Genomic DNA, 17,520 nt, shown 5'->3' with positions numbered 1-17,520 from the left:
ATTGTTTTCAGTGACTACAAAGAAACCAGTTAGTCCTGTCATGGGTGATAAGGGAGATGTAGCCTTAGGCACTGAGGGGGTTAGATATATGCTGTATCAACAAAGAGCTAAAGAGAGGACCAATACAGTCACACCACAATGTGAAGAGAAAAGCTACACTCCACTCCTACCTTATAACTACAGACAATCACCGCTGGGACACCCACACAAAGTCCTTCCCTCTCACCCTGAGGTTATCAATTCAGGACGCTCTCGTCATTAAGGCACCACATGACCAACACCTTTGGCCTTCCTCATGACGTCACACACCTCCAAAGGCTGCCGCTGCCTTATTGAAGTCTTGGAAAAACAAATTCAGCCCCAGAGCAGGAACGTTCACTTAACTATGACGTTCATTTGGTGGCGCAAAAAAAAAACCTTACTAGCGGCAGTATAAAAACACTGCAGATGTTTTATGTGAGTACGAAATCACTCCTCTCCAGTGAGTGACGATGCTGGCTGTGTGGTGGGTCTCTGATTAACGGCGGGTCCCGGTGACGCAGCCCCGTCCGTCCGCGGCGGGCACAGCGCGAGCGGCATCCCATCTGTCGCGCGAGCGGTAATTACAGCGACGGTGCTTACCTCTTGTTTCAGTGTATCAGGATCTTTATTTGCTCCACATTGCTTTGTGCACAGCAAAAACAGAGGCCCTGCAGGGGAAGAAAAACACTTAATTATTCATCGGTGCTTTCAATAAAACATGAGCATCAAACCGCGCGCCAGCGAAAGCCGTTTCACACTCCGCTCCGCGGACAGCGCGGACCCGGCCTGCTCTGGACGCAGACCTCCATACCCACCGCTTCATAAACAACAGGTTGCAAAGCAATTCAAACCGATCCGCCGAGATAAACCTTACCTACACAGCATTACATGAAAGGGTCTTAATCGTTTTCCGTCCTTAAGCGGCGGCCTTTGATCGGTTTGAGGTTTGATTTGCTCGGCTCTTGGGTTGGTATTACCATGCGAGGGATCAGCAGAAAGCCCTGCAGATCCTTTACGTTTTATTCCTGGAACTCCCCGAGTGGACGCAGTCATTTCGAGCGTACAAGGCTTAGAGTGATGTAAAGCAGGAGAGAGCGAACAGCTACTCCCCCGTCACGAACATCAAACAGGGAGGGAAGACACTATGTGCCCAAGTGAAGCGCCCAGAGCCCCCGCTCATCACGGTCTCGCGTGTCATGCAGGGCTCTGCTCGGTACGGGCGGAGGATTCTGAGCCTGATAACATGATGGCCGGGGGACCACGGCGAGGTCAATCACACAAGTTAAAATCCTGAGACATGCAGCGATCTCGCATGAAATCGAACCGCGTTTTGCGCATCAGCGCGTTGCCGTTTTTCGTGAAAATACATGTTTGGTTTGGTTCTGGGTTAAAGGCCTTGCATCTCAAATGGAAAGTTAGAAAAAAACTGAGACTGAGACACAAGATACGAACAGAACTTTTCCCTCACGCTCTATCTCTCCTTCCAACCAGATCACACTTTCAACACTAAATGATAGAAAAACTATCCTCCTACTTGGATCTCACAGTGAAATGTCATGGTCATTTTGTGTGTAGACTCCCTATGTGTACATCATTAAGCGTAATGACTAGCATGTACAGGAAGCATTTTTTTTTGTTTTTTTTTACCACTGCATAAACCCATTTCCCAAACCACCGTGGAACCTTACATGGCAATTTTAAAGCTAAAAAAAGCCAGAGTCACATCACAACCCTCTGCAGGGAGACAAAATGCTGGTCCAGGCCTTAGCACGGGTGGTAAATCCAAGACAGCAAGTTTAGACTAAGGCTTCTGTAAATGGCACCTTTGTGGGGGGAAAAAAAAAACATGTATGCATGTCTACACTGCAATTCTACAATGTATGAAAAACTTCATTTGCCATGGCACGCAGAATGGGCGGATCAATAAATTCGGTATGAAGATGCAAGAGTTTCACATTGGGCGAACTACTTAAAAAAAACAGTTGCTGTTTAACATTCCGCTGTCACTTTAATTGGAAAAATAAATCAAGAAAGAAATGAATGCACTCTGTTTACAAGAGCGTCAGTGTGTGCAAAGCCAAATATTTTAATAACCAGAACTCATGAATGTTAGTTTAAATGAGCACTTTCTTAATTTAATATAGTGAAGCAATTCCACATCACTTGCCTGTTGGTTTCTGAAAACAAACTTTCCTGCTCTAGGTAATTTGAGTATATTTTGGTACTGGTGCAGCTCTTGGGCAACGGAATACCTCCCAAAACAGGCCTTCCATTTCTGGTCTTCTAAGAACAACTCTAATCACATCTCTACACCCTACCGCAATTCCAGAGAAATCTTTTCAAACAAAAAGGTAATTTTAGATTCGGTATATGACACACCTCCAAACAAACTCACTTCAGACTAGCACCATGAGTGACTCACCCCTCATTCATGTATGCTGCATTTTCTTTCTTTCTTTCTCTGTCTCTCTCTCACACACACATGCACGCATGCACGCACACACACACTTCCAACTTATACTTCAATCACTCACTGTAAAAATAGGGGTTTCTAAATAAAAAAAAGCTCAGATAGCAGGAGAGATATGTTGGCAAGAGCAAGTCATTTTCATTACAATTGCTTCAGATGTGCTCCGTTTCCTGGAATTCCTCAGTTCCTCACGCCACACTCGCTGTGAACCGCGAAAGCTTTCAGAGGAGTTAACAGTAATGCCTCCTTCTGAACTGCCTTAAAGTGCTAATACGGTGTAAAACGTCCATGTCCACACCAAGGTGAGCAGTTCTACCGGATTAACAGCTAAAATCCCAGGAAAGGAGATGCCTGCTCAAACGTCATAATGTGTCAGCACAGTCCAAGATCAGTGAAGCATTACACATTGTTAAGAAAAAAACAGGTTAATATTCAGAGGGGAAACAAGCAATTAGATTTTTTTTTTATTTTAGTACTTGGATGAAATTAATTTGAGGAACAAATGCACCATATTCACCCTTGGTGAGGGAGAGAGAGACGTGACTGTCTGCATCCAACAGCAAGACAATGCCAGGTAGCCATCTCTATGTGCTTCCCCCTGTCAGTGAACTCCCAGCAGGCTTTGCTCTCCATGGGGGGAGCCCTGGGGGGGCGCTGGGCTCCCTTTCATCCGTCGCCCCTCCAATAAAACATAATGGGATGAGGGCCGTGCCGGGAGAGTCATTCAGCGCCGTGGGGGCCGGTCACATGACCGGCTTGGCACAATGAGCGCAGTCATTTTATTGCTATTTACTGTCCCAAATGAACAGTCCCTACAACTGCTGCTGGGGAGACAAAGCTAGCATGTGACACAGAGGGTGTACTGTGGGTCAGCTACGACTGCGGGCTGGGATACAGCCACCCCTGCCCCCCCCGCCCCGCCCCTATTCTGTGTCTCCGTTCCAACACCTCCCTAACATTCACAACAGAGAGAGGAGTCCTGTCCTTATCCGGGCTGTGTTCAAAGGGAAGTGTAAGTGAACAAGTCCGCACTTCACGCGACATCACTTCAGTGCGTACTCGAAGACGAGGGGAATGACTGCTGTTTGGAGGTGCATTTGGGGACACGTTCTGCTGTCATCATTTCAGCGTGACTGAATAAGAGTGATTAAAAAAAAACCCTCAAAACAAACAAACAAACGGCAACATGAAACCATGGAGATGCCAGAGGCGAGGAAATCTCACCGGGATCACAGCGCTCACAAGGGCGATGCAGTCAGACACAGATCTGAAAGTGGCTTTTAACGCGACCCTTTTAAAAACGCGCTTCCTCACACTGATCTTTTCCATCCTGACAAACACTGTTTGGAATTTGAGGGACTGCAGGAAGTAATGTTAGACAGAAAATCTCAACGCTTTCGAAAGAACAAAATATTACTTTTACACTAGGACCCCACAAAAATTAATTTTCCAATTAACGACCTCAATCACATGATTTGGGGCCATGTTGAGAGGAATGGATCTGGGATGCAGGGCTGTTCCACAGCCTGCTTCCTACTGCAAAGAAGGAAGGAGGAAGAGTTACCATCCATTGGGAACATCGGCTTTGTAGTGAAATGTGCTAACCCTAGGAAAATGACTGAATATGTAACTGTGGGAAAGGAAAAGTCAGTCATGTTCACCACTATCTCTGGCACCGCTGTAGCCCATCTGATGATCAAGGGTAAAAGGCCCTTGTCTTTACTCTGTTCTGAATGCTCCTGCATCCCTACCCTGTTAAACTTCAGTCGCTAGTGCTGGATATGCTCAGATCTGTTAAACATGACCAGGACCGAAAACTACAACCAGGTACAGGTTGTAAGTGCAGGAGAACCCTCCCAGCTGAGTTTCTTCATATGAACTCATCCTCATCAGCTTTTGACGATTCAGGAGCAGACGTACAGCTCTCCGCTGATTCCGAGGTGTCCCGCACCCTCCGATTCCAGACGCAGGCCGATTCTCGCAGCCCACTCGGGAGGTGTTTGTTCCTCTCCCCTCCTGCAGACGGATCATGCGGGCTCCGGCCCCCGGGGGTCCGCAGGAGCCAGGGTTCTGGAACAGGCGACAGAGCTGCCTTGTTCTCTGCTCTCCCTCCGCGGGACGGAGGGAGCGTGACGGGCGGGGGCGCGTGGAGATCTCTCCGCTCTGACAGCCCCGGGGGCTGCTCTGAGTGACAGGCGTCACGCTGCTCGGACACAGCACCCCGCCAGGCTGTCAGGCCGGTCACAGTGGAGGGACGGCCTTCGCTACAGCCCAGCCGACAAGACAGACAGGGCTGCGAGAGAGGGGGCGGAGCCACCCACACGCTCACAACGCAGGGTTTGCGAACACCATACCGCCACTCTACCAGTAAATCTGATATCTGATCTGAAATCTGAAACGTGAAATACTCACATTTAAAGGTGCACTTGGCGAAGCCTGTTGAGTAAATTACGAACAGTGAAAGGATTCAAATTTGATAAAATTCCAAAATGATTAAAAGACAGCCAACATCCTGAAACAGAGGTCACGCTGACCTAAACTCACGTGTATTATTAATGCAGTCCGATGGGGCTGTGCTTTCAACTGGCCACTAGGTATGCTTCCAATTCCGCAAAATAAAATATACTCTCCATAAAAAATGTGTTTACAGTTCTTTGAACTGCCATGCATGCTTCCTTGAATGTATGTGTGCTCCTTTTAAATATCCTCCGACCAATAAGTGTGTTTAAAACCAGACTAAGAGGATAGCTGGCATGTTTTCTGTCTGGTGGACATGCCTTTGTAAGCATTTGCTAAGGCTAGTTAAAACACTTTATGCACCCAGGAGGGTCTATGTCCAAAATGCATATAACTCATTTTTAATATGAAAGTATAAAAATAATGAAATAATCCCAGGTCAGACCCATCATTTAGAATATTCTGCCCTCACCTCTCCAACTACTGTGAGGTATTAACCTTAATAATGGCTGATCTTCACTGACGTTCACCACAAGTTCTAACAGGTAAAGCCGTCGATATCCAACAATAACCCTGATGAATCCTAATGTGGGGGGATGTGAAGGCTAAGCAGGGAAAGCAAAGGGATTCAATGCCAGGATGAGAGATCCTTTCCTTTATAAGAGGACGGTTCCCCCGCCGCTGCAGTCAAAAGAGTGACACCCTTTAGCATAGGGGCACAATGGCACAGCCAGAGACATAATATTAGCCCACAGCTTAGTACAGCTCATTACCAGCAATCATTACAGATTCTTTTCTCTCAAAATACAAGTTCTCATGACGATTATTATTTTCTATAAAATATACCTGCCAGGGTATGCCAGGATACAGTATACAAACGAATCACTTGGATCAGTACAAACTGCTGGAATACCTCATTAAGCACATTCCCAGGTTCTCTGAGAAGAGCACAGATAACAGACTCATTCCTCCCTGAAGCCCTGAAACCTTTCTAAACATGATGAATGGCACAGGCTGTGAGCCTCTCTAACAAAGGTTACGCACGACTTCAACGATTTACTGACTGGTGGAACTGCATTTTGTTGTATGCTGCATGTTACCACTGGCAGGATTTTACAAAACAGCTCAATTTTGCGTCAGGTTATCACATTATTGCCATTTAGCAGATGCTCTTATCCAGAGTGGCTTACATAGGTTACAATAGTTACAGGTTATCCATTTATACAGCTGGATATTTATTGAGGTAATTGTTGGCTAAGTACCTTGCCCAAGGGTACAATGGCAGTGCCCCGGCGGGGAATCGAACTAGCAACCCTCCCGTTACGAGCCTTGTTCCTTTACCACTATGCTACACTGCTGCCCACCCAGGTTATCCGACACAGGGCGTACAGAATACCATTCAGTACCAGGCCGCCAGAACAAAGAGCTTCAGAACATATGATTATCAGTTATGACAGCTGCAAACGGTAAACCTGACATCCACAGAGCAACACAATATGCAATGTCAAGGTCAACCGATTCAAAGGAGCAGCAGTGTCAGCTGGTAGAGACCGCGGCCAACCTGTGGTGAGGGGTCACCTACCACACTCTGCAGGAGTCCACAGCCAGAAACCTCTGTACCAGGAACACAGGAGCCGGGTCCCGTGAGGACAACCAGAGAGCTAAAATAATTCAGACGGAAAGCCCCGAGTGAGGAAACGAGCGACTATTATCCGTGGGCTGCTATGTCACCTTATCAACCCTCATTATCGGCCTGGCCGTGGACGAGTCAAACTCTGCTCCAGCAGCCGAGCAGCACACACACAAACACACAGAACGCTAAACAAAGCAGGTACACGAAATTAAATATGTATGAGCAACTCCACTGGAACACATACACAGGCCGTTTGTTTTTCTCCAGAAAAATGTTAACGCTCACCACAGCACTCTCAGCGCCCACACTACATAACATTAATAAATGAAGCAACATCATCTCACTGCTTCTCACATGCAGGCAGGAGACCGCACTCCACGCTGGCCTCATACTTCACACTGAGCAACTGACACCGTTTCCTACTAATTCAGCATGCAAACTAAGAGGCTTCGCAAAACCCACAGTTGCATTTTCAAACCCTGATTTATTCTCACACAGCAACGCCTCTTCTGGTTATTGCAAAAACTAGATCTTTCTTTCCGACTGAGACTGTACAAATAAACAATCTACACAGGCAAATTTACGTCAAAACAGCACATTTTTGGACAACGCCAATAGCCCTATGACAGAACCCTATGACAGAACCCTGCTACTGGTACTGATGAGAGAATGATCTGAATTCAGGCCCAAACTGTCACTCTCTTCAGAGCCACAGTGTAGGCTTACTGCTAGACAGTCCTGCCATCCGTATACCCATGCATACAATGTGCTGCTACGTCTGAGGGCGGAGCAATCAGCCTGCCGACCAATACGGGCACGTTCTGTGACACTGTTCCACTCTGGCTCAACCAATTGTGTGCTCCCTTCCACTATATCTTTACTCATCAATGTGTTCTGAACCTCGGAAGGCAAATTCACGTGTTGCTTTGTTCCAAGAAAGGTGACAACAAAGAAGCAGAATCTCACCAAGGCCTAAACTCTGAAAAGATGCATCACAGGCAGTAACAACAGAACAACATACTTATCTGCCTTTTGTTTTTCCACAGGAAATGCATTTCTTTGCTGCTGCGTCTGCAGCAGAAAAATTTCCAGACAATCTGGTGGTGATGTGTCTGGCACAGGAGCCGGGGGCACAGGGCAGAAGCCTGCCACAGCAACCTGTTATTGGCGTTTCGGTAGTGCGGCGGCGGTGAGCGGGACTGGGTTTCAAACTGGCTGCGACGGCGTATTTATAGCATCTTAAACACAGACTTGCCTGCTCCTTCCAGAAAACACGATTCTTAGAAAAATCTGAATATGTAAGTTTGACCTAAAATGAAACTTACAGCATGTAAACATTGGCTGGAAGTAAATATAGCAAATGCTCAAGATAATGAGACTAAAAAAAACTGTCTCTTTGAATGCTCCCAATACAACCTCCCAATACTAAAGCAAAAATCACCTCAATAACTGCTATTATGGCCGAACACCATTATGACCTGCCAGGAAAAATGATAACAATAAAAATAATAGGTGTTAAAAACATCTCACATCACTTCAGCAGCATTCATTTGAAAACATTAATAATGTACTCTGGATCAAACAGGTCAACTCCATTCAGCCATCATTATGACATAAATGACATTTAGGGTAATTTTTTTTTTAGTGATTACTACTAGTTCAGTTAGTTTTCCTCCTTGCGAATGAGGGTTTAAAAACCTACTCTTGGAACTGTGAAAGATCTACCACATTCACCTACGGTATATTCTGACTTGTGTGCTCACCACTCTGGTCTCTTTCTGAGTCACTTTTTTCAGTCTTTGAATTGTATTATATGTAATTTTTTACTTCACCCACACTAGGAAAAAAGCAATTCATATGATTAGCTGATACTGCAGCAGCCATCTTGTCCAGTACAGTTCCAAACCTGCTCATACTTGTTCCTCACACTTGAGCGCAATTTTGTTTTAATTATGTGAAAACTGTAAAGATCCATAGCCTCACCCCTTTCCCCAAGGTACGGCTGATCACACGCTCTTCCTTTCGTTGCCAGATGGAAAGGGTGGTCAGATAAGGGACGATCGGTGTGATGCAATCTGACCTCAGAGCAAGCTAGCCGATGGAAACAAACTGTTCTGGTTAATTGAATTCCATTGAAGGACTATTCCTGCGGCGGCCCTCTCCGATGGCGTCAGCCCTCCATGCAAACGTATCAGTCTCACAGATCGTTCCATCCCGTGTCCTGTGGTACAAGCAATGACTCAAAAGCACATGGTCACCTTTCCCATTTTTTTTACGCCTTACAATCAGTTATATTCATAAACTGCATTTTTCATTACACTTTGAAACACAATAAAATCAAGTTTCTTTATTCTGGTTCAGAAATACAAAAGCTCGGGGCTGAGACTATGAGAAATGTATTTATAGCGAATGAAAATTCTCTGCTAATTTCAGACACCAGCACTAAGGCCCCATGGGTTTCCCCATCCTCCAGATAATTTTCTATCAGCATAATATTTACCCGTCTGTGAAAAGCACTTACCCAAACCGTTCAGCATATCGCAGGCACCACACACTCACACACACACACACACACACACACACACACACACACTCACACACTCACACACTCACACACTCACACACTCACACACTCACACACTTTTCATTTCCACACCGAGCTACTCCTTCAAAGAGAGGCATTGTTGGGACCACTCTCATCCAAGGCCCTGAATGAAGAGGCCGTCAGAAAGCCCACACAGGAGAACGTGAGGGCGAGCCACAGTGCGATTGCATCAGCACTAGCCAGTGACTTGTACAGGCCAGCTCACGCATGTTCATGTCAGACCCCCCCCCCCACGAGCCGCATCAGTTTGTTTGCGTTAGACACACGGGCAGAACACTGCGATGTTGTCGATGATGTACACAGCAGTGTAGCAGAGTAGCACAGTGGTAAGGAGCCACTGCCACTGTACCCTTGCCCTTAACCCAGAACTGCCTCAGCAAAAATCCAGCATACCTATGTAACTACAACCTATGTAAGTCGCTCTGGATAAGAGCATCTGCTAAATGCCAATAATATAATGTAATGTACCGTCACAGGTAAACTACGCATCAGAGTCATGCACAATAAAAATTGTGGTATCTGCACAACTGGGCCTGACCCACTGCCTGCACTGTAGGCATGAAAACGAACTAAAACCTGCCATTGGTTGTGCCACTTTTGGATCACAAAGCTAAAACAGAGCACATGTCTTTTGCCTTCCACCGTGAGTGACCACAGGAAACGTTAAACGTCTCATCTGCACTATACAAAGAACAGCAAGGACCACAGCCTCACTTAAAAGCAGGCAGCAGGGCCGGCTCAGTGTCCCTCAGCACTCTGGACATGCGGCTGCATACGTGACTTGTGTCGGCTGATGACTCTGTGGTGCATTATGAGGTCACAATGCCTACTACCCCTCCTGCATGCTGTCAACAGTCCACACTGCACAGAGGTGGTTTACTCTATTTGATATTCAATGCAAGTGGTCCATCGTACACCACATTCTATATATATATGCGTGTATATATAAACTCCGTCTGTTGTTGAATCTGTGGTTACCATGGGCAGCTGAATGATGCATAAGTTTCAGACCACAATTTTACCCTTACCTTAACGTACTAAAAATAGACACTTTGCAGAAATCATGATTTTGCTCAACTTACAACACTTATTGCATAAGCTGTTAAGCAGCTAGGAGCAGCTAATAAAGGTGTTGATGTTCAGCAAAAACAATTACATTTTCTGTAATTGCAACTGGGTAGATGTAACCTGACCAGACTGCATTTGCACAGCTGTGGGAATATAAAATCTACAGGAAGTTGGCCACTACTGGCTGGCATATTTTAGGCAAGACTGAAATCATAAGAGGCAAATGGCATTGCAAAGGAAAGAGAGAGAGAGAGAGAGAGAGAGAGAGAGAGAGAGAGAGAGAGAGTGAGAGAGAGATAGAGGAGCAGGGAGTGTGGGAGGCACAGGTGACAAGGCCAGGGGCCCACGCTGATGACATCAAAATCACCCAATGAGCAGAGTGGGGGCGGCTTCATTACCACTATTGTTATCAGACTTTTTTTTTGCGTCTCTCAAAGGATACCCTGGTTTAGGATATCCTCTGCAATGTTGAGAGGTGTTGCCACTCAGTCTGAGGGCATAGGATAGCCATATGCTCCTGTCAAGGACAGGGAAGAGGCTTTGTAGTTAATTTGGGGGATATGGGAAAACTGTGAACTACACTGAGGAATGAGGCAAGATTACAGAAGAAGAGAACCTGGGTGGGCAGTGAAGCACCTTTGTGCATGTCAGCCATGTTTTTTCCCCTTTTTCCTCTGCACAGAGCATCCTTTGCATTAGAATTCCATGGTTCCAAGATGCTCACAAGTACCATTTCCTAATAAATACGTCCATGATGCATTCGGGTAGAATGCAAAAACAAAAACCAAGGGAAGGCACCAAAAATGAACAGTTCCCTATAAAAAAACCCCCAATAAATAAGTACAACTGACTGCATACCCTATTCTGGATAAACGATTTCGAAACTGTCACCACAGGCAACAGAACTTATCTATGATGCAGAGCTTGAACATGTGGTTGCTGAAACATGAAAATGATAACATTGGTCATTTGTAGTTACATTAGGAGCTCTCAATCAGGTTAATCTCAAATTTAAATGTGATCATTTTTCTAAGAGTTTTTTAAAATATCTTTCCAGGCAACCATTACAATATTATTATAAGTGACCCGCAGCTGTATTGTCAACACTACAGCCATTTAATTTGTCCACACACATGTACTTATGGCAGATGAGGAGGTTACACACACTTGTATACACACAGCATGACTGAAATAAATGAGATATTTTTGGACACAAGTGTGTATGCTTCCATTTCTGTTTGACACATAAACACAAAACCTACCCAGGGCTATACAGAAGCAACCTCAAATCCAAGCTTTCATCGGATCAAAGCAAACAGGGGTCAGTCCCTGGGGGTCACACAGCTGACATCAAGTTCCCACACAGAGGGGCCAACTCACTCCACAGCGTGTGCTGGCTCTGTGTGTTAACAGGAAGCTCTGCCTCCTCTTTACATTCTGCTTTCCTTCACATCCTTTTGATTGTAAGAATCAAAGAATATCATCTAAATTACCTGCATGTAGAGATAGCGATGGAAATTTCAAACAGAAACTAGAATCACCGTGTCGATGTTGATCACTGTTTCATCATTCTGTTTGTTATGCCTGTTAATTAACGGGCATGTGAAAGGAAGTACCAGAAGACACTTCTGTAATTTCTTACAGGTCCTCAAAGACAGAAGGAGATAGGATCTTTTGTAACTAGTTACTCAATGGAATTTAACCTTGCATGTCCACCCTGAACATGTAGAAGTGTATCTAGGGAGCGCTCTGTAAGGCAATGCCAGACAATGAACACTAATTTCAGTGGTTTCCTTGGTTACCTTTGTGTGCCCCGCACAGACGTCTATGGTACACGTGAGGATCACATCTTTACCCAGGAAAACCATGAAATCAAACACGGAAGCTGAGCCTTGGCCAACAGCACCCATTTCAAAATTGATACTCAAGTATCTAATCTAAGTTCTATCCCATGATTCTCTCAGTTCCAGCCACTGTTCAAAGCCAATGCAAAACTGTGGTCTGTTAAAGCAAAGCTGCACAGTAGCTGTTTGCATGAAACCTATATGCTAGCTTGTCTACCAACCTCTCCAACAAAAGGAAAGCACCATGCAATATGTTTACGTGACCTACTTGTGAAGAATTATAAAGTGCAAATGATTACCATAATTTGTATGAATAAAGAGTAACATCTGATCATGCAATTAATAATCCTACTAAAATGCTTGAAAAACAGTGAAAAGGTTTTTAGGGAAAATCTAACATAGCAACCGATACAGCAAGATTCACCAAGCGGAAATCCACAGGTCAGATGATGCCAGATATCATTTCTGACATCTCCTTCCTGTCAGAAATACAGACCATTCCAACAAGCAAAAATAAACCCGGGTACCATCATTGTCCACATGAATGAAAATAAACACAGAACTTGAATGTTTACCTGTGCGTTTTCTCTCTTTCGAGGCACAAACCCAACAGGATTCAACAAAACCTTGGGCAACAACAGGCGGGACTGTACACGCTACGGCCGAAGACATCAACACTACACTGAAATGAAACAGACATTCTGCGCTGGCTCAGTTAAGCAAATAATGGCCTCACTAGAAATGATAAACACATGCATGTTTGTGAAGGAGTGTATCAAGAATATCATATGACGCAAATAATAAGTACAGCTAAAGACATCGTGTAACTGCGCTGTGGAAGATTTGGGGGAAAAAAAACCAAACCAAAAACATGTTCAAATGCATGTTGTTAGCATCAGCGGAAGCTCAAGAATGAGGAACGGCTAGTAACTTTTTACATAGGCCTGCACAACCCACTCGGTGGTGTTAAGGTGTTTTGTCTGATCCCTCGAAACAACACTTTTCCAAAGCATACTGAGGAAATGACCTGCGAAACTTTCCTCGGGGCTGGAAACGGAAGGATGTATTGTGCACACGAGGATGCGAGCGGCTGCCATCTCAATTGACCCCCAATTGCAAAAGGAAAGTCGCGTTTTAGAAAAATGAAAAACTGACAGCCAGCACACCCACACAATCGCATGGGTTATTTTATTTAGCAGTCAGTCCCGTTCTCTCACAGACACATCAGCTGCAACTTACATTTACGAGGCCTCGGATCAATACACTAGACAACTACATCCCACTAAACCACTTTGTCAAGGGAACTATTATTGTAGCGCCTGAAACATGCAACTAGCTTGCTACTTTGGACTCGACATAAATATCATTAATATCAATATCTCACAACGTCGTCATATTATAAGAATACCTGACAATACACAGATCAAAGAAAGGCGACACAGCCCTTCGCAGAACCATGCTTTAATATGGGCATGGCCTACAACCGCAGCAACGCAACTGTCTACTAAAATGTTGTAGGCTGGTACCCATATGCACTGTCTGGAAAACTATAAAATAACATATGTATAGGAGGCAAATTACAGTAGCTATATTCGTTTGAAGACGAAGGCTGCCTACCCAACGAGAGGCGGCCAAATGAGTTACGTCTTCGCATGTTTTTATTTTTCCGACCGAACAAACTAAATGGCCCGGATGGGTGCGAGTGTGTGCGAGTTCTACTGTCTTCAACACAAAAAGGATGCTGTTGTGGAGAAACTAACCGACCGCATTGTGGGACGAGGGTGGGTCGGGGAATGTCACCAAGAATGTCTCCTACGCCGCTAAGCTAGCTGGCGAGAACATTAACCATCACTCAGCTAACCTGTTCGAGCATCACCGTCGCATTTCAAGGAGTGGATCGTGATGTTGCGGTTAAAACCCACAGAGGGGCACTGCAACAGAAACCACGTCTAAAATAAACTTGGTTATAACTGACCTCCATTTACGACAATGGGAGGTTAGCAACAATTCCACTAAACCAGCCAAGTTAAATGGCTGAATGCGGTACCACGCTCGGCTAGGGCAGCTTTGCTACACGTTTTACTGCTTCGCTTCGGACAGCACACTGAATCGTCTCCTACAGAACAAACAGGGCATTTTGCCTAGGTAAAGCTTGTTTGGTCAAACCCGGATTGTCGCCAGTTTCACACAATATATTCCACCCGCAGCTAGCTAACTGCAATACAGCCGCGTTTCAAAGAAATCTCAGCAAGCAGACGGAGAACATCACAGCGTCCGCGGCGTCAAGGCATCAGTCCGTTTTAAAGCAACCAGTTTGTCTGTGAAGTAGACTGCAAGACCGTATCATTCAGTCATTTAACCAAAATACATCACAGCATTTTCCCCCGAATTTCCCCCAATCAAATTAATCGATTTAGCTGGCACGTTTGCTAATAAACAATTCCAATACACGCATGGGTTGCGGCATTATCTGTCGTAAATGATAAAAAATCAGCTCCTTACCCGAACAGAAGGCGTCTAGTGCGTGAGGCCTATGCATTCCATCGTAAACACTTCTGCTAGGATGTTATTTCAAGCTTCTACAGTAATTTACAGATTCGCGTATAAATGCGCTCCCACTTGTCCCCCGTCCCTGCCGCCGAGCGTAACAGATGATGGCGTATCTGCTGCAGATCCACAATGAAACTAACGGGACTGAGGGTGTAATCGACGGCGCCGACAGCCAATTGAATTGTCGGGTGTACGCAGGGACGGCGGTGGAAGAGTTGGGGAGGGGACTCGTAAACAGGTTAGGTGGTGTTTGCTAACCTGTACCAACTGATAGCGGCGTGTTTTATTTTGTGGGGGTTCGAAGTAATATGCAGTTCGCACATATTACAATTTAAGCAAGCTATCAATCTAAGCGGGCCGCAGAATCGTGAGCAAGCCCATGCGCTTGGGCGAACCCATCACAGTGCGCAAAAAAAACATTTCCAATATTTTGGCAATGCGTCTTCATCGGGGAACAGAAGGCAAACAAAGAGTGTGGGCGCGTTTGTTAATTGTTCTCTTTTGAAATCCTCCGATGCGCTTCAAGCATCTTATAGCTGATGGTAATTGACGCTAGAACATACCAGAGACTCGCTCCGCAGCCTGGACAAGGCACACGGACAGAATGTAAATTCAGACGAACTCCCTCCCTATTTTTTTTTTTTTTTTTTGCATGGACAGGGTCAGCTGTTCTCCATAGAGAGATGCCATGTCTGTCAACAGAATGGGTCCTTAGTTTCTGTGGACCAACTGCAAGAAACCCTAGTAGGGTTTAAACCACGGGTTCTGACGGTCTCTATTAGAAACTGAACGGCTGTTCCTAATATCAGAACAGACGTTCCAGTTTTAACAGAATTCAGAGGTCGAGCTGTCAGAGGTCCAAGTTTAAACCCTTGCTGAAATCGTTGCATTTGTCTCTTTAACTTTAGCAACTGACTTGAGATGAGGGTCAATAAATTACCACTGGCTACTAGTTCTAAGGTTGTGGACACATCTTTGGGGAATTTAACATGCAACAAATCATTGTAACAAAATGTATTTATTATATATGAATTGGCGTATCAATGTGCTTAAACTCATCACTGCAGCTTCATCAATTAAAGTCAATTATTGGAATCTTTAATAGGACCAGTTGTTAAACAGGCTACAACATACAACAAATAAAATAGCCTATGGTAAATCAGAATGGCACAGGCTGTTGCATTTTGCTACTCAGGTATTTTGCATATACCTTTATATACCTTTAATAAAACCGAGGCACAAAACACAAGGTATTTTCAGTTGAGTTAAACTGTGTGGAAAAAATATCCAATTTGCCGAAACCTTGTCCTTTACATCATGCGAATTCAATAGGTGAGGGCAAAGAGTTCAAAACTTGCCGTATTGCTGTCATTGTTATAAAACGCTGAGTTTGCGCGCCCTCTGGTGTTTCAGACCGTTCGCAATTAAAATGGACTAAACGGCCTAACCGAGTCAGTGCAGGTCCAACGCTGTATTTACCTTTAAACATTAAACCAGAGAACTGCACAATTGACATTGCTGCAGCCACCTTGAAGCATGCATTTAAAGCTGAAGTTCAGAACGTTCAGAAACTAAGTTAGTAACAAGACGGGAGACCTATCATTTCCGTCTCAAGGAAACACGAAGGAGTGGAACAACTCAAGGTATTCGAGCTGTCTGCTATTAAAACTAGGGCTGTAAAAATAAATAATAACAGCAAAATCAGATGCATAATTAAATGTTGTTGATCAGAGCTATTTTAAGCACAATTAAGCAAGCTTTTAAAATCTTTTTTTGTAGAAAGTAAAATATATCATTCAGCATAAGCAAGTCAGCTGTTGTTTAGGATTGATTTGAAATCAAATTCTGTTTAGGCAATTTTTGTAATCTAATCATGGTCACCTTTGTTGTAATATGGTCAACTGCTATTTTTATGAGAATCTCAGTGTGAGGATGTTTCATCTTAATGAATCATTTGATCATTGGATTATTTTATTAATTCATCAACTACAGACAATACCTAATACCTATGAACTTCAGTTCACTCACCAACCACAACTCATGCATTCATTGCTAGTGCCAGTCCATACTCAGTCTGGGTCAGGAACAACTCTGAATAACCATAAAAGTGCCTCTCGACCACCAGTTTTCCAGCTTGCTTTTGTGAAAAGGTTGGAAAATGTCTTGGTTTTATGCTGACCCTTGTGAAACAGTATTTCCAGTGATCACACAGTATCATATTCCTTAGCTAACAACAGTGATGGTGGCATTGTATTACATGCATACGCTCACACTCACTGGATTGTAAGTGTTGTGAGTCTGGTCTGACACTTTTGATCTTTTAGCTTGAATGGATACACTTCTGTTCTGTTGTGATGGAAGTTGCTCTGGATAAGAGCATCTGCTAAATGAATGTAATGTAATATAATGTAGTAACAATATCACAATAGTTTATCTAGAAGGACCAGTTATCAATCAAAAAAAAGATAAATATATTCATCAACAGCCTGTTCTGTCCCAGTCAGTCATAACACATCCTGTGAACCAGAACCTAGATCCAGTTCAAAAACATAAAGTGTAAAGATTTTTGGTTTGATTTTCAAATAAATCTAAAATCATTTTCAGTCTCTTCAGTGCAGTTACAGTATAAAAAGATAAAAACTACATTAAAGGATTTATACTGCATCAATGAACTAACAACAGAACAAATAATTCCCGCAGACATCCCATAATGGTACAGGTAAAAGTTCTCAGTGCAGACTACTACATGCAGCCATTATAATGAAACAGTGCTTTCTTGATTTATTGTGGTTTAGGAGGTGGCTTTTTATATTTGATTTTTTTTCGCTTCTCCGCAAAAGTGTGCTTTTTCCCACACGGGTTGTAAAATGGA

The 17,520-nt window shown here is 44.2% G+C and overlaps 1 protein-coding gene across 3 annotated transcripts in view; it reads right to left on the bottom strand.

The window, feature by feature from the left end:
- The window catches only part of fynb (FYN proto-oncogene, Src family tyrosine kinase b), a 57,728-nt gene extending 42,674 nt beyond the window's left edge, over positions 1 to 15,054 (bottom strand). For 2 of the 3 annotated variants that reach the window (XM_036549268.1, XM_036549269.1), the window contains exons 1-2: positions 14,601 to 15,053; positions 622 to 689 (exon numbers count right to left, since the gene is read on the bottom strand). The gene's annotated coding sequence lies outside the window, so the exon portion shown is untranslated. Of the gene's footprint in view, positions 1 to 621; positions 690 to 14,600 lie in introns of all 3 variants that reach the window. The other variant, XM_036549270.1, reaches the window with a different exon arrangement.
- Positions 15,055 to 17,520: the final 2,466 nt, after the last annotated feature.

This window comes from Megalops cyprinoides, chromosome 17 (genome assembly GCF_013368585.1).
Source record: "Megalops cyprinoides isolate fMegCyp1 chromosome 17, fMegCyp1.pri, whole genome shotgun sequence".
Classification (NCBI taxonomy): domain Eukaryota; kingdom Metazoa; phylum Chordata; class Actinopteri; order Elopiformes; family Megalopidae; genus Megalops; species Megalops cyprinoides.
This window is presented reverse-complemented; position numbering and strand designations above follow the sequence as displayed.